We start from the raw sequence: 22241 nt of genomic DNA, 5'->3' as shown, positions 1-22241 counted from the left end.
GATGGGGACGCCTATCCTTTTCGGGCGTCTTGTTACTTTAATGTGCAAGTGGGTGATTCCATAGCGGGTGATTTCGTAAAATACATATTTAAATTAATAGACGTTTATGAGTTTAGAGTGCACACTCGTAATAAATTAAGGTTAGGATTGAATTCTAACCAATTTATTTATTTTGTAGCTGAAGACTACTAAGTATTCACTTTTGTCGGTTTAATTTTATTATTTTCTAACAATTGTGAATGCTTCAGTTGATGTGTAGAACAGGCAACGGTGGCGTTGGGAAGCACTAGAGGATAGCGTGTATTCAAATCATTATCATTTTTTATGGGCGCGCATCTTAGGCATGGCGCCAATATTTTGACACACTTATTTATTGAAGCACTTGACATTTATTTATTTATTTTTTGTATGCGCATGGACGCACAATTTAAATATTTGTATTGGACATTGTATTTGAATACCGCCCGACTCCTTGGACGCCCAATAGCTTTAATTCTTTAGTGGGACAAAAGCAAACACAAAAGCAAAAGCGTGCTAATTGTAAATTGGGCTAGTTTTTTGAGCTTGGAGATGAATAATATATCAAATACATGCTTTGTGGAGCGCTCACACAAGGCATGGGGGAAAATTGTACCCAATTAGTCTCTTGCTTCATGTCGTGCAAGCTTTCTTCCTTGTTCTTTATGCAAAAGTAGAGTTCTTTTGTTCTTGGGGACCTTTCGACACTCACTACGCGCGCATACCACGTCCGATCTGCGCACCAGTGGTATTAGAGCAAAGCTGAGATCGAGAGCTTTCAATCGCTTACCATCTTGCGTGAAGGCGGAGCTCTTGGAACGATCGAGCTCTACAGTCAGTCTCGTGGCAAATGGTCGATACCAGCGTGTTCCTGGCAGTCAATAACCCCCTGCTACACACTCAAATCACGAAGGACCGGCTTTTGCAGGCCGAGGACCACGCGGAAAGCTTCTATAACAAGTCATTTTTTCCTCTACTCATATGAGCAGTTTCCGTTAAAGTTTGGATTATAAGCTTGATAAGCTTTAGAAGAAGCTTTTAAAAAGCTTAGAGCCCCCAAAATTTTCCGTCGATGGTGGTAGTATGTACCGCACATCGCCGAAACGGTTCAGAACGTCCTCTTGTCCCCACGAAAAAATTACAAAATTATTAAAAACTAAAGCTTTAGAAGTTCAAAGCTTCTAAAGCTTCAAATTTCAACTCCAATTCTTTACCATAGTGGCAATTCCTATCTGGTTATATACGAAGCTGCCTTCAACTCTCTGGAAGCCCCTGTTCACACCTGTGGGCTGACAGAACCAGATTCCAGCAAACAGTTTACAACACGCAGTCTATACGCAAGATTATCTTCTTGGAAGACAACCGTGATATCAAATTCTGCATCCGCAAATGAGAGATACTAAAAAAAGCCATAAAAAAAAAAAGAGAGAAATAAGCCTTGTAAACCCGACTTTGAGCTACACTCATCTCGCTAACAAGATTTCGAGTGTGTGAGGTCTTTTGGAATTTTGCAGGATGTCTGATCAAACCATGGAAGATTTGATGGGCTGAAGGTGACCTACCCGAACTAACGATGGAGCAAAAACTGGATTTGATTATGATGCAGCTTCAAGAGGAACGAAGAGCACGTCAAAGCTTGCAAGCTCAATTGGCCAATCTGCAAAGATCTACCGCTGACCAAGATAGACCACAACCTGAAGATCTTATACGATGTACGATCGATGCAACACTTGAAGCGCAATCTATTCGGAAAGAGACAAAGATAAGTAAAATAAACTTCAAATTTCATACTTTCAATGGGTCATGCGATGGAAAGATTGTACTTGCTTTTATTAGTCAATTTGATGATTATTTCCATGAATAACAATATGCTGAGAAAGACAAAATTAAGTGTGTCACTAACAATCTAGTTGACCGAGCATCCCTATGGTGGACAGTTGTCCACAAAAGCATTGATTGTCGCACTACTTGGGAGACTTTCCAAAAGAATTTTTTGTAGAATTTCCTTCCACCCACTACAACATATACATGCTATAAGGACGTTTATAATGACGTTTTCTTTATATATAAAAAATGTCCCCATCGTCGGTATTAGCATCGGTATTAGCATCTCTAGAAAACCATCGCTATTTGTGTCGCTATTTAGCGACGCACATACCGACGAAAATAGCGACGGTTACAGTGAATTTCGGACACTAATACCAATGATTGCAGAATACTTTTCCGACACTGATATCGACGGTTACAGAGAATAATTTTTTTTTGTGGCAGGGCTGCAGATGCAGCCCTACCACTGTTAGAGCCACATAGGGCTAAGAGACAATTCCTGCTGTCAAAGAAGTTAGACAATCGATCCCAAATAATTACAAGACTTTGCAAACAAGTACTTTCATGACATTAATTAACAGAAATGTGCACTGCATTGATAAAGAAAAATAGCAGAACTTAAATTGAAAAGTGCTACTGCGACAAAGCAAATATGGAGTCATGCTACAAGATAGAAGTCCAAATCATATATACTTTGCTATTACATATGGAGGATAGAGGCCATAATGCCATACATAATACAAGATGGGGAGTAATCCTATGTAGCCTAATCTGCTCTCTACGACTCATCCACATCAAAAAACTCGTATCACTGTAGTGGCATATCGAAAGGAGTCTGCAACAGCAAATGCATATATAATTGTGAGTACCAAATACAAACTGACATATAATGACAGATTTCTCAAATTAGGAATGATATTTATTACTACTTACCGGTCCTCCGCGAGCATAGAGCTTCTCGATCACGGCACTCAAACCATGCTTCTCCCCATATGTCACCTCCAGTGCAGTCGAGTCGCGATTCGTAAAACCTTGCTGTGGCACACAAACATTGAAAAAAAATGTACTTGAGATTCATATTCGAAATACATACATCAACATGGATGTCATTAAATTAGAGTACTCTACCCTATTAATACTTACAAAATCTGCCACGAATGTTGCGTGGCCGCCGCTACCAAGGTGATGCACCGATCCTGCGTCTAACCGTGCCTTTGCTGCGTCCTTCTGCTGCTTCCACTTGTTTGGAGTGGATGTCGCCTCATCCTGGAGATTACTCCAGTCCTCTGTATCTAGCCACTCCGGCTTTGATTTGCCCTGCTTGACTGCTTTGCATGCATCAGACCGCCTATGCGACTGATAATCAGGCATACGTGTCATCATCCACCCTCTCGAAAATCTATCATTGCTAGAGGGCTGAGGGAACTCTCGATACAATGTATCGATTATGTACTCCTTGCTGGCATCTGGGATCTCCTTCCACTTGTCCGTAATGTTGTGCCAAAATACTTGTTGGCACAACTCATGCATCCTAGAGATGACGGCTTTTCCATCACCATTCATGTATAAATGGCCAGAGGCCTTATCTATGAGATACGAGTAACGTGCAAGATTTTGCAAATGGGTACTTTCAGGACATTAATACAAATGTGTTAAACACAATTTGAATTGATAAGTGCTACTGCAAAAATTTTCATGTGAAAATACATACGTGGAGGAGTGGGTTTCGTGTACTTCTTGTCGGCCCTGGGAGTGATCGGTGGGGTGCATGAAGGAGTGGGAGTGATCGGTGGGGTGCCTGAAGGAGTGGGAGCAATAGACGTCTGCCCGCCACCACCAGTGAAAGACAGTTTTGACTCCCTGGTGGCAGTGTGAGTGGGGGAAACTGCATCCGCGTGCCCACAATAGGAGCTACCTCCTCCTCGACCACATGACTTTGAAGCAAAGCGAGACCTGCGACTGTGTTTACTGGAGACCGACGCATCGCACCATCTAGAGTCTACCGATCGTGCTGAGGTGGAACGGGAAAGCTGTGCATCGGCTGACCCATGCTAGCTGCTCCGGTGAGAAACGCGCTAGCATTACGAAAATTGTCGTCATCTGTTGTAATATATATCAAAAATTTATTATTTCTTTTTCCTCATAGTGGCGCATCGTACTGGAAGGGGATAGAGGAGCCAACAAGCTCCTTGTTAGAGCTTGCTCGCGGCTTCAGTGGCATGCCCATTGACATGTTGAGGGGGGAGGATTCCCTCCCCTCCCCTATATAATTAGGGAGGGCCGCAAACCCTCAGAAGGAGGTGAGAATGATTGAGGAGGCTGCCGTATCGTGAGGGAGGTGGAGTGAAGGTTCGTCATGCTACGCCGACTATACCCTGTGTAGAAGAAGGAGGGTGATGAAACGCCACCACTGCTGAGGAGGAGTCACCCTACTGCCAACCGCCAGCTCTGCTACCGCTGTCGCCATCATATATCCGCCGTCTCAAAGTGACTCCACCCCCTCTCCCCACGTGGGCCTTCAAACCCTCAGAAGCTTCCAGAAGCTTCTTGAAGCTTCTAAGGGGGGGGCTCCTTAAGCCCCCCTTCATATACCCTTCCCTTAGAATCCTTTCACCCCCCCTCCCCCCGGTCTTAAACCCTTAACCCTTTCTGTGGGACCATTAAACCCCCACTCCTATTGGCTTCATAAACCACAAATTCCCCCCCCGTGCTTAAATTTATAAGTCCCTTCTTGTGTTTTCCTTGAAACCCCGTGTTGCATCCCCTCATACTCCTTTTTATCACACCCTCCCTAAGCCCTTTTTAACCCCCGTGTCCCCTTTTCCTTACACACTCTTTTTCCCTCTCCTCCGTGCTATAAGCCTTCACCCTTCACCTTTCCCCTATCACCCCGGGTTAAAATCCCTAAAACCTTTACTACTCTGTGTCCCAAAACCTCTCCAAAAATTCCCCTTCCTATACCTTTTACCCCAAGCCCAAAGATCTCCCAAGGCCTTCATATATTTTTTGAAACCCCACTCACACACACCATTTTCACGACGTATGAATCGCTATAGGGCCTTTTCCTTTTAGGCTTTACAAACCCTTCCCTTCCGAAGAAGCTAAGACCTTAAAGGTCTTATTACCCCTTCTCGTGGTCAATCCTTTAAACGGCTCCTTGCCTCGAAAGAGAGACAATGGAATTCCGAAAAGGAGAGTAAAAGCTGCCTTCACGTTCGAAGGATTACAACTACGATGCCCCCTAAGAAAGTCCAAGGAGTAGCTGCGGGAGGGTCATTTCCCGGTATCCATGTGGATATCTCACCCTAAAACCAGGTTTTTCCTTCTTGGTTTTATATCGGTTTTATTTCAATCATGCAAGATGAATTGTTAGGGATAATATATATTTTGTCCTAGTTATTTACGAAGAAGGAATTTAGTTTAATTGAACATGTAAAATGGATAATGTATAAAACGTAGTTTTTCTTCAAATAGCATTATGCATTGAAACGAATTATGAGCAAGATTATTTACCCACTAAAGTAGTATATTTTGGCTAAATCTTGAAGGTATAAAAACTGCATCTTGCACCATCAACCCCTATTTTTTTTTACACAAATCATCCTAGAAGATGAAATTCATGAAAGGTTTCTTACATTGCTTAAACTCTAGGAAGTTATATCTACTAACTGCATATCTTAGCAAGGGAAAATTTGTTTATTTGGCATGAGTTTTGTTCGCAAGGAAAAATGAAAGATTAACAGAATTTACCTAACCTCAAAGCAATAAAGTTTAAGACTGAAAAATCAATTGTCACATAGATAACAAATCGTGCCGAGGTGATCTCGATATTACCTTCTAAAAGTTAACTGAATTAATATAAGCTTAGAAATACCTATGCCGCAAAATATGCATTGGGAATGATTTAGAATCCAAGAAACGTTTATACCTTAGATACTTGCCCACCTTCCCTGATTGTAGGGTCAATAATGTAAAAGAACTAGGGTTGTCCCTGAAGTTCTTGAAGAAAATAATAAAAGGAGACCCTAGTTCTAACAAGCATCAGCTTAAAGAAACTGAAACGGATTGTTTCATTGTCTACTACGATGCAGGACTTGCGCAGCAAGTAGGAAGTCATATGGTCTTGTGATTGATTCATAAGAAGAAAAGTTAAATACCCTCAACAAGGATGGCGGATCCTTACGCAAGTTATCTTGCAAAAGGATGTATTCTTTGATATCCTTCTAAGTAAGGAAGGTTAAAAACCAGAAACTAAAGTGTCCAATGAACTTTAGGGTCGACCAAGTTGGGTTAATAGGGTACACCCTGACTCAAAATATAGGGATCTTGCCAAGTTGCAAGGTACCCCGGGTCCAGTGCTAGATGCATTCAAAAGGAATGACTCCTTCCTTAGCAGTTTGCCAACAACAAGGTCGATTAATGGAAATGTTTGTGCTTGCTAGAGATTTTAGAGCACTGTTTGATTTATGAATTACAAATTAAATGAATATCTGTATTTCAGGTTGAAAGCCTAAAGGGAGAGGCAGCTTCAGTTACCCCCGACTGCCTGCCTGACCCTAACCAAGGGGGTTGTTGGCCGCGCCGGGAACGTGGACCAAACCCGCTGCGAGAGGTCTCTCCGTTGAGCTCTAGTTGGAGCAAGAGGATGCTTGGGTGCTAGGGGGGCTCTGACCGTAAATCCCTCACCTTCCGGGTCCTGCACAAGAGGCTAATGTGACTCGGGATTGGATCTTGAGGCCCGCATACTAGTCTACGGGCGGAAGCTTGGAATAGTGATCCCTGCGGATTACTGGATAGCCTTCGGGTGGATTATGGACAAGCCTACGGGCAGTACTCCTTGTATTTCAAAGATAAATATGATGATATGTTAATAAAGAACTTGTTTGATATTGTTTTTCTATGTCACGTGATAAGATTACGTGAAAACACCATATTGGGGAATATGGGAATTTCCCATAAGTTTGGGACACGTGGTCAAATCTTTGGATTTGTCATAACTCAAACACTATAACTCCAAATCGAGCACTCTATAGCTCAATAGATTCCATTTTTCAAGCGCTTTCCAATGATAGGTCACATCATATTGTTTTGAGAAACTTACAAGCTTGTTATCTGGGTGCCACCTTTTTAGTATTTCAAAAAATGGGAATTGGGAGATTCCCAAACTCACTAATATTGTGTTTGAAGGAGCCAATGCTTAACGGTTTAATTAAAGAAGCTGATTGTTACATGTCCAATTAATGTTTTAGATAATTACATAACTAAAACAAACCGAGGAAAGTGCGGAGGATGGGCCATGGGTCCGTCCTATGGTTGGGTGGTCTCGGTTGGCCGGGAACTTTTCTCAAATCTCGAAGAACAGCGGGATGATCGTCAAAGGACACGAACAACAAAAGCATTGACCTAGAGTTATGTCTTAACCGATTTACGCTGTTTTAGGGGAACGGAATGGGACCATGCCTTATGGCAGAGAGGTTGAGCTTTGCATCCCTCTCGTTTCCCATTCTCTTTGAACCAAGTGCAGCGTGAATCGGCTCCGGACCTGGTGTTTCTGCGTAAAGTAGTTCGCTTGGGTCTGACACTAGTTGCTGTTAGGAAATGACCAATCATGAAAACCCCAATTCTGATCGATCCTAAGTGGGAACGGCCAGAATACTTCCGCTACGTGGCAGACGCGGAAAGCCCTAGATCGCAAACCCCATAACATTCCATGGGAGTGCCGGGCGGAGCTTTCTTGACATCCTTTCCGATGGACTGCTAAGACGTGTCCTGGATGATACTAGTGGACACCTTACAGTTGGTATTAGAGCCGACCAACAACGGAATTGTTTAGATGAGATCTCAAAGAAATGAAGTAAAGAAATTGTTGTTGTCCAAAAATTTCCTTACCTTCAATGTTGTCTTGTAGAATTACGAAGCGTGGAACAAGTTTTTGGTATTTCGGGTCATGTTTATGATTGCAATGCATTCTCCGCTTTATAGACAAAGAATTGGGATGATGAACATCCTGGAGCAGATCTATAATCCATCACCTTTATACATGGAACGAAGATGGACGGGTGCTTCAAGAATCTACTATATAGCTGCCCATCGGTTTGCTTACCTACAGACCAACCTAAAGAGGATGAAGTGGTTGGAGGACCTGAAAGTCGTGAAGCTGTTCGTTTTTGTGGAAGCTCATGTAAATTCGACTTTACATATTCGAGGTCGGAGGCCGCCATAAGAAGTATGGATTCCAACGGAAAGGATATCCTGAACTTCCAATGAATTATCGATTCCTGAAGATCCATGACCCAAAACCCTACTATTACACAGTTCCTGTAGATAAATGCAATACAACGTTGTTCTCCCCAAAGTAAATGTAACAATTGGCTTATCATCACATGAAACATTGTATTCGGAAGGGCTATGCCCATGTAAATACAAATAAAGACTTCTTTATATCAATGTCTGGCTGTGTATAAGAGTTGATAAAAAGTCAAGTAGCTACATTGTTTACGATATAACTGAATTAAAGATGTAATATAAGCTAACGTTGATTATCGTATAATAACGTTAAGAAAACCTTTATTCAGGCACAACCCCAGGTACAGATTCCTAATTCGCCTCCTACATCAAGTACTGCTGTGATCCAGGAGAAGAAGTTCCTTCTCAAGCAGATTAAGCCACCCGAGTTTGATGGGAGAGGCAGATTCGTCCAGGCTGATGCTGAAATTTGGATTGAATCCATGGAGGATTACTTCGAAGCAGTCGGTACTGCACCCGCCAATCAAGCTATGCTCGCCAAGTTAAAACTCACCGGCGAAGCTAGACTTTGGTGGAAGCAATGGTGCAAGGACCAAGGGATTGCAGAGGGATCCGTTACCTTGGAGAAGCTGAAGAAAGCCATGTAGGGTAGATATTTACCACCTGCATATCGCACGCAGAAAATGAACGAGTTCTACAAGCTAAAACAGCTAGGACTCACTCTTGACGCATACTACTCTAAATTCATCTCACTTTTAAAGTATGTGCTACAGATGGACATGACACAGCAGGTGTCCAAGCTTTGTGCGGGCTTAAATCCACCAGTAAATACTCGTCTATAATTCGAGCGGCACCTATAATTCAAGAGGTGCAAGCTAGACCAAGGGGTAACAAAACTTGGTCCTATAATGACCCGAACAGAGGAGCATTTAGACCTCAAATGAAGAAAGTTCAAGGTCATAATCAAGGACAAAGAAAGAAAGAAAGGACGAATAACATCAACAACTTTGTTCCTACTCAAAGTAATGGCCGAAACCTCCGTTGTTTCCATTGCATCAAAACCGGTCACTTCAAGAGGCAATGTCCCAAGCTCGACGGAGGACATCGCCAAGCACCTTTCCAAGGAACAGGCCGTGGTCAAGGAGCCACTACCCGAGGAAGAGGAAGAACCGCCTGCATTGCCAATAGGAAAAGAAGTGAAGAAGAAGAAGAGGAAGATCCGACCATGGAAGCAGAATTCGAAAGAGCGACAGTCCATGCCGCTTTACACAAAAAAGGGTCTGAATCACTAGTTCTTGGTGATTCAGACACTGTCGGACTATCAAGGTAAAGGTTTCAAAATGTTGATTGATTGTGGCAGTACACATTCCTTTATCTCACGAGCATGTGCAAAAAGACTAGGAATAGCCACAGTAGAAGCACCTACCCTGCGTGTGGAATTGGCAAATGGTCGTGAGGTTACTTGTACCAGGCAAACTACTAAGGTGGAATTATTTCTGGGAGGAAAGAAGACTTCAGTTAAATTCAGAGTCATGAATTTAGGTATCCATGAGTGTCTACTCGGAATGGATTGGCTTAGGCCCAATGACACCCACATTCACTGTGAAAAGGGTCAAGTTTCCTTTCGAAACTCTGAAAGGGAATTAGTCACAACTCAAGGTGAGGCAGGAGTGCCAAGAATCCAATTGGCCAAAGTATCTTGGATCATAAAAGGAGTCAGAAAGGAATTACCCGTTTACTTGATCAAACTCAACAAGTTAGATCAAAAGCAAGAGTCTCATGAAGGACCTTCTTGGCTAAAGGAATATGCGGACGTATTCCCTGAAGAGTTGACTGAGCTTCCGCCTCAAAGAGAAGTGGATCATGAGATTAGGTTGGTGCCTAGAGCTGCACCAATTGCCAAGAGACCTTATAGAATGTCCATACCAGAAGCAATTGAGCTGAACGAACAACTCAAGCAACTGTTAGATCAGGGCTACATCTGGCCTAGCAATTCACCATGGGGAGCTCTAGTACTATTCCAGAAAAAGAAAGATAGGACACTTCGACTATGTATTGATTATCGAGGGTTGAACCAATCAACAGTCAAGAACAAGTATCCTATTCCTAGAATAGATGAGCTTCTTGATCGTCTTCAGGGTGCAAAGATCTTCTCCAAGATTGATCTCAGGTCAGGTTACTATCAGATAAGGATCAAGGAAGAAGATATCCCAAAGATGGCCTTCAATACAAGATATGGGCACTTTGAGTTCCTGGTTATGTCATTCCGGCTTATGAATGCACCTGTCACCTTCAATAGGTTAATGCAGGACATCTTTAGGCCATATCTTGATGATTTTGTGCTTGTCTTCTTCGATGACACTTTAATGTATTCTAAACAGGAAGAAGATCATGAACCTCAACTTCGGATTGTCCTTGAGACAATGAGGTCACATAAGCTATGTGCAAAAATGAAGAAGTGTGCATTCTTCAAGCGTTAGTTTGAATATATGGGATTCATAGTATCATAAGAAGGAATATCAGTAGACCCAGCTAAGGTCAGAGATGTGCTTGAATGGCCAACACCAGTATCTGTCAAAGAAATACGCAGCTTTCTTGGATTGACACGATGTTATAGGGTCTTCATAAAAAACTATGCTTTGATTGCAGCACCTCTGACGGATTTACTAAAGAAGCAGACTTCCATTACATGGTCAACTCCTGAACAAAATAGCTTCGATAGATTGAAGCAAAGTTTGGTATCAGCACCTATCCTAAAACTTCCAGACCTCAATAAGGAATTCGAAGTAGTAACTGATGCTAGCATTCTTGCCTTGGGGAGTGTACTTATGCAGGAAGGTCATCCAGTAGTATACTCTTCAAGGAAATTGAAGAGCCATGAAAAGAATTATGCTACGCATGATTTGGAATTACTAGCTGTCATCCATGCTCTAAAGCTTTGGAGACACTACTTGTTGGGTAACAAGTTTACTCTAGTAATCGATCATAAGAGTCTCAAATGGATCTTTACCCAGAACGAGCTCAACATGAGGCAACGTCGGTGGATTGAAGTGTTGGAGGAATATGACTTTGAAATCAAGTACCGACCAGGGAAAGAGAATGTAGTTGCCGATGCACTTAGTCACAAGGCATTCCTAAATTCCCTAATCTTGCAGAATCCATCAACGGCCAGATCTCTAGCTACAAAAGTATCTATGCCAAACAACCCTATACTTGAGTTAGCTAGAGAGGAAGCATGCCATGATTTGGCCTACCAAACAATGCTAAAGGAGATCTCTACCAAGGAACAAAATCAAAAGTTGCAAGCTAAGTATCAGGAATTTTCCATTGATAATGGACTTGTCTACTATAGAAGAAGGCTATGTATACCAACAAGCCAGTCACTTAAGCAGAAGATAATGTGGGAAGCTCATGATTCCCCTTTCGCAAGACATCTTGGCTATGCTAAGACTCTTAATGTAGTTAGGAAGAGCTACCATTGGGAGAGGCTCAAATGTGACGTTCTCAAATATGTCACTGAGTGTTTGTCTTGCCAACGTATCAAAGCCGAACATGTCATGATGCCAAGGAAACTGCAACCGCTTGACATCCCCAAAATGAAATGGGAATTCATCAGTATGGATTTTGTTGTAGGCTTACCCCAAGTCCAGGGAGGATACAACTCCATCATGGTTGTGGTTGACATGGTTACCAAGGTTGCACACCTTATTCCAGTAAAGACAAACTATAAAGCCTCCGACATTGCAAGATTGTTTATCAAAGAGATATTCAAGCTAGATGGTTTACCCATAAGAATCATTAGTGACCGTGATTCTCTCTTCACATCACACTTTTGGAGAGCTATCTTTGAAGCTATTGGGACTCAACTCTGTTTTAGCACCGCCTACCATCCCCAAACATATGGCCAAACAGAGCGAGTAAATCAAGTTATCGAGGATATGCTTAGGGCATACTACTCTCAAGAACCAAAGAGGTGGATTCAATACTTACCTTTGGTAGAATTTTTGTACAATGCTTCTTATTAGTAGAGCATTCAGATGACTCCTTTCCAAGCATTGTATGGTCATGACTGTCGAAGTCCCCTAAATTTTTCTGATCCAACCTTAAGGGTTGAAGCTTCAAGACAAATGTTGGAAGACATGGATGATCAAATAAAGTCAATAAGACAGGACATCCAAGCGGCCAAGGATAGACAGAAGGCATACGTGGATTTGAAGCATCAAGAAAGAGTCTTCGAAGAAGGAGACATGGTCTTCATTCGCGTATGCCCTAAAAAGAGTTCTCTATCCCTAGGAGATTGCAAGAAGCTAAGTCCAAGGTATTGTGGGCCGTACAAAATCCTCAAATGCCTAGGACCCAATGCTTATAGATTGCAACTCCCTGAGAACCTAAAGGTTCACAATGTATTCCATATCACCCTATTGAAAAAATATGTACCCAACCCTAACCATATACTTGATGACTAACAAATTGTAATGCCTAGTCAAGGAGTCATTGAACTAAGGCCGGATAGGATCTTAGATGTTAGGAGAGACAGTTAAGATCCAAAATCTTGAGAGAATGCCTCGTCCAGTGGAAAGATTATCCCTAAGAGGATGCCACTTGGGTAGATGAAGGCACTCTCAACCATCAATATCCCCAGTTTATCTCGAGATGAGGATATCTCGATTCCTCTAAGGGAGAGAGAATGTAATATATATATAAAATTTATTATTTGTTTTTCCTTGCAGCAGCGCATCGTGCTGGAAGGGGATAAAGGAGCCAACAAGCTCCTCGCTGGAGCTTGCTCGGCTCCAGTGGCATGCCCATCGAAACGTTGAGGGGGGTGGATTCCCTCCCCTCCCCTATATAATATGGGAGGGCTGCAAACCCTCAGAAGGAGGTGAGAACGACCGAGGACGCTGCCGTATCGTGAGGGAGGTGGAGTGAAGGTTCGTCATGCTGCGCCAACTGTACCCTGTGTAAAAGAAGGAGGGTGACGAAACGCCACCACTACTGAGGAGGAGCCGCCCTGCTGCCAACCGCCAGCTCTGCTGCCGCTGCCGCCATCATATATGCACCATCTCGAAGTGACTCCACCCCCCTTTCCCCACGTGCGCCTTCAAACCCTCAGAAGCTTCAAGAAGCTTCTTGAAGCTTCTAAGGGGGGGGCTCCTTAAGCCCCCCTTCCTATACCCTTCCCTTAGAATCCTTTCAACCCCCCCGGTCTTAAACCCTTAACCCTTTCTGTGGGATCATTCAACCCCCACTCCCATTGGCCTCATAAACCGCAAATCCCCCCCCCCCCCCCCCCCCCCCATGCTTAAATTTATAAGTCCCTTCTTGTGTTTTCCTTGAAACCCCATGTTGCACCCCCTCATACTCCTTTTTATCACACCCCCCCAAGCCCTTTTTAACCCCCGTGTCCCCTTTTCCTTACACACCCTTTTTCCCTCTCCCCCGTGCTATAAGCCTTCACCCTTCACCTTTCCCCTATCACGCCGGATTAAAATCCCTAAAACCTTTACTACTCCGTGTCCCAAAACCTCTCCAAAAATCCCCCTTCCTATACCTTTTACCCCAAGCCCAAAGATCTCCCAAGGCCTTCATATATTTTTTGAAACCCCACTCACACACACCATTTTCACCGTGTATGAATCGCTATAGGGCCTTTTCCTTTTAGGATTTATAAACCCTTCCCTTCTGAAGAAGCTAAGACCTTAAAGGTCTTATTACCCCTTCTCGTGGTCAATCCTTTAAACGGCTCCTTGCCTCGAAAGAGAGAGGTGGAATTCCGAAAAGGAGAGTACAAGCTGCCTTCACGTTCAAAGGATTCTAACTGCTATGCCGCCTAAGAAAGTCCAAGGAGTAGCTGCAGGAGGGTCATCTCCCGGTATCCATGTGGATATCTCACCCCAAAACCAAGTTTTTCCTTCTTGGTTTGATATTGGTTTTAATTCAATCATGCAAGATGAATTATTAGAGATAATATATATTTTTTCCTAGTTATTTACGAAGAAGGACTTTAGTTTAATTGAACATGCAAGATGGATAATGTATAAAACATAGTTTTCCTTCAAATAGAATTATGCATTGAAACGAATTATGAGCAAGATTATTTACCCACTAAAGTAGTATATTTCGGCTAAATCTTGAAGGTATAAAAACTGCATCTTGCACCATTAACCCCTATTTTTTTTTACAACGAATCATCATAGAAGATGAAATTCATGAAAGGTTTCTTACATTGCTTAAAGTCTAGGAAGTTATCTTTGCTAACTGCATATCTTAGCAAGGGAAAATTTGTTTATTTGGCATGAGTTTTGTTCGCAAGGAAAAAAGGAAGATTAATAGAATTTACCTAACCTCAAAGCAATAAAGTTTAAGACTGAAAAATCAATTGTCACATAGATAACAAATTGTGCCAAGGTGATCTCGATGTTACCTTCTAAAATTTAACCGAATTAATATAAACTTAGAAATACCTATGCCGCGAAATATGCATTGAGAGTGATTTAAAATCCAAGAAATGTTTATACCTTAGATACTTGCCCACCTTCCCTGATTGTAGGGTCAATAATGTAAAAGAACTAGGGTTGTCCCTGAAGTTCTTAAAGAAAATAATAAAAGGAGACCCTAGTTTTGAAAAACGTCAGCTTAAAGAAACTGAAACAAATTGTTTCATCATATAGTACGATGCAGGACTTGCGTAGCAAGTACGAAATCATATGGTCTTGTGATTCATTCACAAGAAGAAAGGTTAAATACCCTCAACAAGGTTGGCGGATCCTTAGGCAAGTTATCTTGCAAAAGGATGTATTCTTTGATATCCTTCTAAGTAAGGAAGGTTAAAAACGAGAAACTAAAGTATCCAATGAACTTTAGGGTCGACCAAGTTGGGTTAATAGGGTATGCCCTGACTCAGAATATAGGGATCTTGCCAAGTTGCAAGGTACCCCGAGTCGAGTGCTAGATGCATTCAAAAGAAAAGACTCCTTCCTTAGCAGTTTGCCAACAACAAGGTCGATTAATGGAAATATTTGTGCTTGCTAGAGATTTTAGAGCACTGTTTGATTTATGAATTACAAATTAAATGAATGTCTAGACTTCAGGTTGAAGGCCTGAAGGGAGAGGCAGCTTCAGTTACGCCCGACTGCCTGCCGAACCCTAACCAAGGGGGTTGTTGACCGCACCGGGAACGTGGATCGAACCCGCCGCAAGAGGTCTCTCCGTTGAGCTCTACTTGGAGCAGGAGGACGCTTGGGTGCCAGGGGGGCTCTGGCCTTAAATCCCTCGCCTTTCGAGTCCTGTACAAGAGGCTAACGTGACTCGGGATTGGATCTCCAGGCCCTCATACTAGTCTACGGGCGGAAGCTTGGAATAGTGATCCTTGTGGATTACTGGATAGCCTTCGGGCAGATTATGGAAAAGCCTACGGGCGGAATTCCTTGTATTTGAAAGATAAATATGATGATATGTTAATAAAGAACTTGTTTGATATTGTTTTTCTATGTCACGTGATAAGATTACGTGAAGGAGTCTGTGCTTAACGGTTTAATTAAAGAAGCTGATTGTTATATGTCCAATTAATGTGTTAGATAGTTACATAACTAAAACAAACCGTGGAAAGTGCAGAGGATGGGCCTTGGGTCCGTCCTACGGTTGGGTGGTCCCGGTTGGCCGGGAACTTTTCTCAAATCTCGAAGAACAGTGGGATGATCGTCAAAGGATACGAACAACAAAAGCATTGACCTAGAGTTATGTCTTAACCGATTTACGTTGTTTTAGGGGAACGGAATGGGACTATGCCTTATGGTAGAGAGGTTGAGCTTTGCATCCCTCTCGTTTCCCATTCTCTTTGAACCAAGTGCAGCGTGAATCGGCTCCGGACCTGGCGTTTCTGCGTAAAGTAGTTTGCTTGGGTCTGACGCTAGTTGCTGTTAGGAAATGACCAATCAAGAAAACCCCAATTCTGATCGATCCTAAGTGGGAACGGCCATAATACTTCCACTACGTGGTAGACGCGGAAAGCCCTAGATCGCAAACCCTGTAACATTCCATGGGAGTGCCGGGCGGAGCTTTCTAGTTATCCTTTCCGATGGACTGCTAAGACGTGTCCTGGATGATACTGGTGGACACCTTACATCTGTAGAATCCCGACTCATCCTTCCGTCCGTGCCCAAATCTTAAACCTACACATACAAGGAAAAATAAGTCAATCTGATAATGAATTGCAAGACATAATAAAACTAAGACTTAATTTGCAAGACTTCATTTTAAAATAATAAAAAAATTAGATAATACAAAATGCGATACTCTAAAAACATACAAACTGTCCTAACCGATTTGCAAAAAGTGGACATGATGTAGTGGGAGGAACGTTTTGATTGAGTCACTTTTGTTTAGGGTTCCACAATCTCATCTTGACATAGCTCAGTATACACCGGAAGGTCTATACAAAATTCTCCACAAAATGAGGACTCTGCTTCATTTTCAAAGAACCCATCCTCTATCTCCTCTATCTCCATAGGTGAGATGTCTTGGTCCTCCAGGCATTTCATCCTAGTTTCTTGTATGCCTTCTGTCATTGCCGCTATTAAAGGTGTCTCTTCTACGATCGGTATGGGGGTTCTGGCAAACACTGGGATACTCCTAGATGTCATGGGAATGACATACCACCATTGAGGTTGTTGCGGATTAGGGAAAGAAACGACATGATCCATATTACGATTAGTATAAAAGTCCACTTTGAGATTGCTAAAGCGCATCAAGTATTAGGGACGCTTACCTGCTCACAGTGATTTGGCAAAACAAATGTGTCACTCAAATCGGTCCACTTCTTCGTTGAGTCAATCTCAACAAAGCCACTCGGCCCTCGCCGAGCAGTTGCACCTGCTCCTTCGAGAGTAACCTTGAACCATTGCACATCAAATATGGTAACGGAGAAACTTCGATAGTCCACTGCAAGGATACTCTGTAAACATCCGAAATACTCCATCTCTGCAACTACACGGTTTGGATCTGTGGCACGTCATCGACTTTCCTGCTCAAACATTGCCATCACTCCACAGTCCATTGTCGAGCGTAACTTGTCGATGTGCTCTACTCTGAAATGTCATCCACGTGACCATGTTGCACTATGGACCTTATACTAGGAGAAGAACAAGTATATTAGTTGCGATTTGTAGTATAGATTGTAATTTCTTGGGATTGCATACCTTGGGATTGCATCCATGTCTTGGGATTGCATCCACGTGAGAAGTCCCACTCTTCTTCAGTAACTGTTTCTCCATCTTGAGATGCTTTGGTTAGGGCCTCATGTAGCCATCTAGTGGACATGAGTAGAGGCATCTCCTCTAAGCCCTTCGGATATCGAATGGGCCATTGCCGCGTACTCCATCGAAAGTCAGATCTTGCAGACTCTCGCTCAGCGCGAGCATCCTCATACCATTGCAGCCACTTCTCCATCATAGCGCTATGCAGCATACAAAATCTATTCACCTTGGACTCCATGGATGCATCCATCTTCTTCTCTATTCCGTTTCGCACTAGGACATCTCCATTCAGACGATCATCCTCCTTAAGTGACCATATCAAGCCTTTGTCCCGGTCCACAGTGGACAACCACTCAGAAATGTACACCAAGGCCTCCGACACTAACCAACCTTCAACCATGCTACCCTCAGGACGATCCCATTCTCGCACAAATCCCTTTAAGGTCTTCATGAACCGTTTAAGGAAAAACATCCATCGAGTATGGACTGAACCTGCAACCTGTAATTCATCTACAATATGCACTAGAAGATGGGTTTGTATCGTGAGCATACTAGTGGGAAGATACTTCTCCAAAAGACAAGCAGTCTCTACTACCATGCATTTCGTGGATTCAATCGATGATGTGTGAATCTCTTTTTGGGAGACAAACTGAACCAACTCTGACAATTTGTAAATGGATGTCCGTACCTTCCATGTCAGAGACCCCACAATTGCGATCGGCAATACGAACTGTGAAATCCATGATCTTAACATTGTGTATAAACAAACGGAGATTCTGAAATCTAATATGCAGAATCATGCCATACGTAGCCTCATACCGTACATACCTGACACATCTTATGCCAATCATGGGATTTGAGTCTTGTCAGTTGGTCATCCTTTGTGAATGTTGTCTTGAGAGAACGCATTAGGCCAGTCGGCGTCGTGGGAAAGGACTTGATGTTTTCCTTTACTTGTCGCACTTCATTGCCAGACAAAACCCGAGGAGTGTGCAGTAATTGCACTCGACCGTCGACGCCACTTACAGGGCAATATGGTTCCATCTTTCCCACTGCTTTCAAATCCATCCTCGCTCCGTGTCTTACTGCCCAGTGAGGTGGTCCCAAAGAAAGCTACCCACATTCTTAAAAATGTGCATGGGATCTAAAAGCTGCTTAATCTTCAGTTTTTTCCAATAAGTCAGCTCATAGAAAATTGAGAAGCGTCGCATTCCACTGGGAAGCGAGTCTTGGTCCACCATCCTGTGATCAAACCAGCTCAGTGTGTTCATTCTCACAGGAGGGCGACCAAGAAATCCTTCTCTCATGACATGAACCTCTGGCAAAAAAGCCCGATGTCCCTCAAATACCATCTTCTTCATAGATTTTGACATACCAGAATCCAACCTTGGTCCACACAGAGGACATGCATGGTAACCTGATGTGACTAGCCTTGCAGAACACACATGTACAATGAAGCATGTCATAATACCAACATCTCTCAAAGAAAACTAGCAAAATAAGAAAACACGCTTTACCAGAGCATTCTCCATAACCTGGAAAGTCATGCATGGTCCACATAAGAATTGCCCTTATAGTTGCGGATCGCCTACCAATATGTTTGCTCATGTTCTCCACTACAATTCCCTCCCACAACTTCTTTAGCTCATCAATCAGTGGAGAGAGGTAGACATCCATATTCTTGACTTTGTATCGTCCAGGCACAAGCAAGCTTATCAAAAGGTGTCCTTTCTTGGTGGAAAGCCATGGCGGTATATTGTAGTTAACAAGGACCACGGGCCATACACTATAGGAGGTGGAATGTAAACCAAAAGGATTTACCCCATCCATGGCAAGACCGAATCATAGATTCCTCGCTTCCTTTGCAAAGTCAGGGAAAGTCTCGTCAATGTGATGCCATGCTTCTGAGTCATCTGGTGTACGTTGTACACCATTAATGGATCGATTTTCCACATGCCATGTAGTCAAATTTGCAAAACTCTTGGTCTGAAAAATGTGACGAACATGTGGTATTAGCGGAAAGTGCCTCAAAACCTTCTACAGAACAGTCTATCCTTGCAAGTCATTTCGATACCTATCCGCACCGCACTTGGGACATGTGGCCAACAATTCAAACTCTCCCCGGAAGAGAACACAATCATTTGGGCAAGCATGAATGCAATTATAATCCATGCCTAGCTTTCGCAGCACTTGTCTTGCATCATCACGAGACTCAGGCATCGTGTTTTGGATAGGTAAAATATAAGATTTCAACGTTCTACAAATTGCAATGAAGCACGTTATTAGAGTGCTATATAGCACATTTGAATGGCTTTCAATAAAGAATCATACACATCATAATATACCTGAATAGCTCAATCACACTCGCATCACTCCATCCATACTTTTTTTGTATGCTCAACAATGCAAGAAGTGTCTTCAAACGGGATACCCGACTCCCATCATACAATGGAATGGCAGTCTCCGCAATTAAAGGATCTTGGGATTCCGAGTTTGTCGGAGGCAATGATTCGATCATGTTGTCTAACTCGGTCTCCAAAAAAGCAGGAGGATCGTCCATGTCTCCAGCATTCTCACCCATAGAAGGGGGTTGAGAGTTATCACCTTCTATGAGACAGTTAGTTATCTCGGACGGCATTTGTATAGAGTGTGGATGAACCCGTCTTACTGGACACAAGAGATCTGCAGACTGCAATGTATCGACATGGCCCTGACCCTAAACTGTTCTACTTAAATCAATTACATGTCATATAGTAATGAGAGAGAACTTACCGCAATCTCGTAATTCAAGACTGCTTGGTCGATTATCTCAACTCGAAACTCTCCATACCATTGCACATGCTCTATGGACAAGCGATTTTTCCGACGAATGGCCAATTTGCATTGCGTGCATGGACAGGGGACACGTTGATTGAGCCAAGCCTCATGATCACCACCATGTTGGTCGTGAGTGCTAGACATCTTGACTGCGATGTAATGGAATGATAATTTAATAACGATTCTATATTGTATATTGGGACCAATCCACTATATATATTTCAAGTCTTTTTTTTTAAATTTTTGTACCTATCTCTTTGAGTTCCGCTCTAAACTTATCTATCTTTGAGGTCGTCTCTAAACTTATCTATCTTTGAGGTCGGCTCTAAACTATGCTCACACACATACATTTTCATACCTACATTGCAAAGAATAAAAACCAACACAAGAAAAATTTTGAAAACACTCGCTTCCGTTTCTCTCTCTTTCAATACTTCCTAACCTACATTGCAAAGCAACAAGAAGCAACAAAAAGATTGAAGACAAACCAACACTTTCTAACCTACATTACAAAGCAAAACAAAGATTGTAAAGAAACCAAAACAGGGCATACCATCGTGCTCTCTTCTTCCTCCACGACCTCTTCGTGCGGGTGATGCTCCTCTCCTTGCATGCGGCTCGTGGCTTGCTTCCTTGCTCACCTCCCTTGCTCACCTCTATTGCTCACCTCCCTCTCTTGCTCACAATCCTTTCTTTCTCTCTGCCTTCGCGCGCTCAAATGAAACAAACGTTTGGGTTTTGACGAAATTTTGCCAGAGTAAGTCGTCGGTATTAGTGTCGGTATCTGCGTCTTTAAAAATGTCGATGTTTTTAAAGAAGCAGATACTGACGCTAATACCGAGGCCAGAAAAAAAACGTCCCAACTTAGCGTCGTTATATGTGTGTACCCTTGTAGTGACCCCAATTCCATGAAAAAGCAATCAAACAATGGGATCTTCTACAACAAAGTGATCATGAGCCTATTTCACAATATACTGAGCGTTTTTGGGATCCTTTATTACAACTACGAATGCTTGAAGATGTACCTAAGGCAACCCATAAACACAAGTTTATATATGGCTTACTTGGACATTTTTATGTGGAGGTCAACATGTTCAAGCCAACAACTCTCGAAGATGCAATTTCCTTGGCTCATGACATTCAAGACAAAATTCGAGGACGAGAGAAGCGACCACAACAATTTTAAACTAATGGTAACTTTGGTTCAAAAAAATTCAATTCAAATTTTCGAAGATTCAATCAAAGTCATTTCCTTCCATATTCATTCCATAAATCTTGGACATGACCACTTGCTTTGCCATCAAACACAAATTCAAACCCTAAGCCATCTCTCCAGTCAAATCCCAACATTTCTAAACTTCCTGCTATTACCAATAATGTATCCAAAGCCAAACCCATAGTCTGTTACAAATGTCATCAACCTGGACATCTAACGGCCAATTGTCAATTCAAAAAGCCAACTATTCATATCAATTATTTGGGAGTGACAGAAGATGAAGAACACGAAGAGATGCCGAATTTCACGGAAGATGATGACAACATTGGTACTACTTCAGATACTTTACCAAGTATGCCAAATCCCCATTCGTTATTAACAATGAAATGTCTTGTGCATGGTAAAGAAAAGATTGTTTTATATGATGATGGGAGCACACAACTTTATTTCTGCAAAATTGGTCAAAGAATTGAATTTACATACTGTTTCTACACATTAGCACATCAAGGCTGCATTCCTAGGCACTAGATATAATGGAACACAAGAGGTGCATGACTTAGAAATTAAAATTGGTGATTATGTTGAATGAATAAATTTCTTTTTTGTGCCTTTGCAGTCTAGTGTCATTATCTTAGGAATGCCTTGGTGACATCAGTACAATCCTGATATAGATTATTCTATGCATTCAATGAAAATCCATTCTCAAGGAAAACAAATCACATTGCATGGTATGCACACTTTCAATAATTTTCCATTGCTTACTCATACTCAGGCTAAATGTGCATTAAGGAAAAGTAGCAAATCCTATTTAATATGGGTGAATGAAATAAAAGCTAAAGAAAATCAGATGTATCCTAGGCATG

Source organism: Lygodium microphyllum, chromosome 28 (assembly GCF_053477565.2).
Source record: "Lygodium microphyllum isolate KBCC chromosome 28, Lygodium_microphyllum_v1.1.10, whole genome shotgun sequence".
In the NCBI taxonomy this organism is placed as follows: domain Eukaryota; kingdom Viridiplantae; phylum Streptophyta; class Polypodiopsida; order Schizaeales; family Lygodiaceae; genus Lygodium; species Lygodium microphyllum.
The sequence above is the reverse complement of the archived record's forward strand: the minus strand, read 5'-3'. Positions refer to the sequence as shown.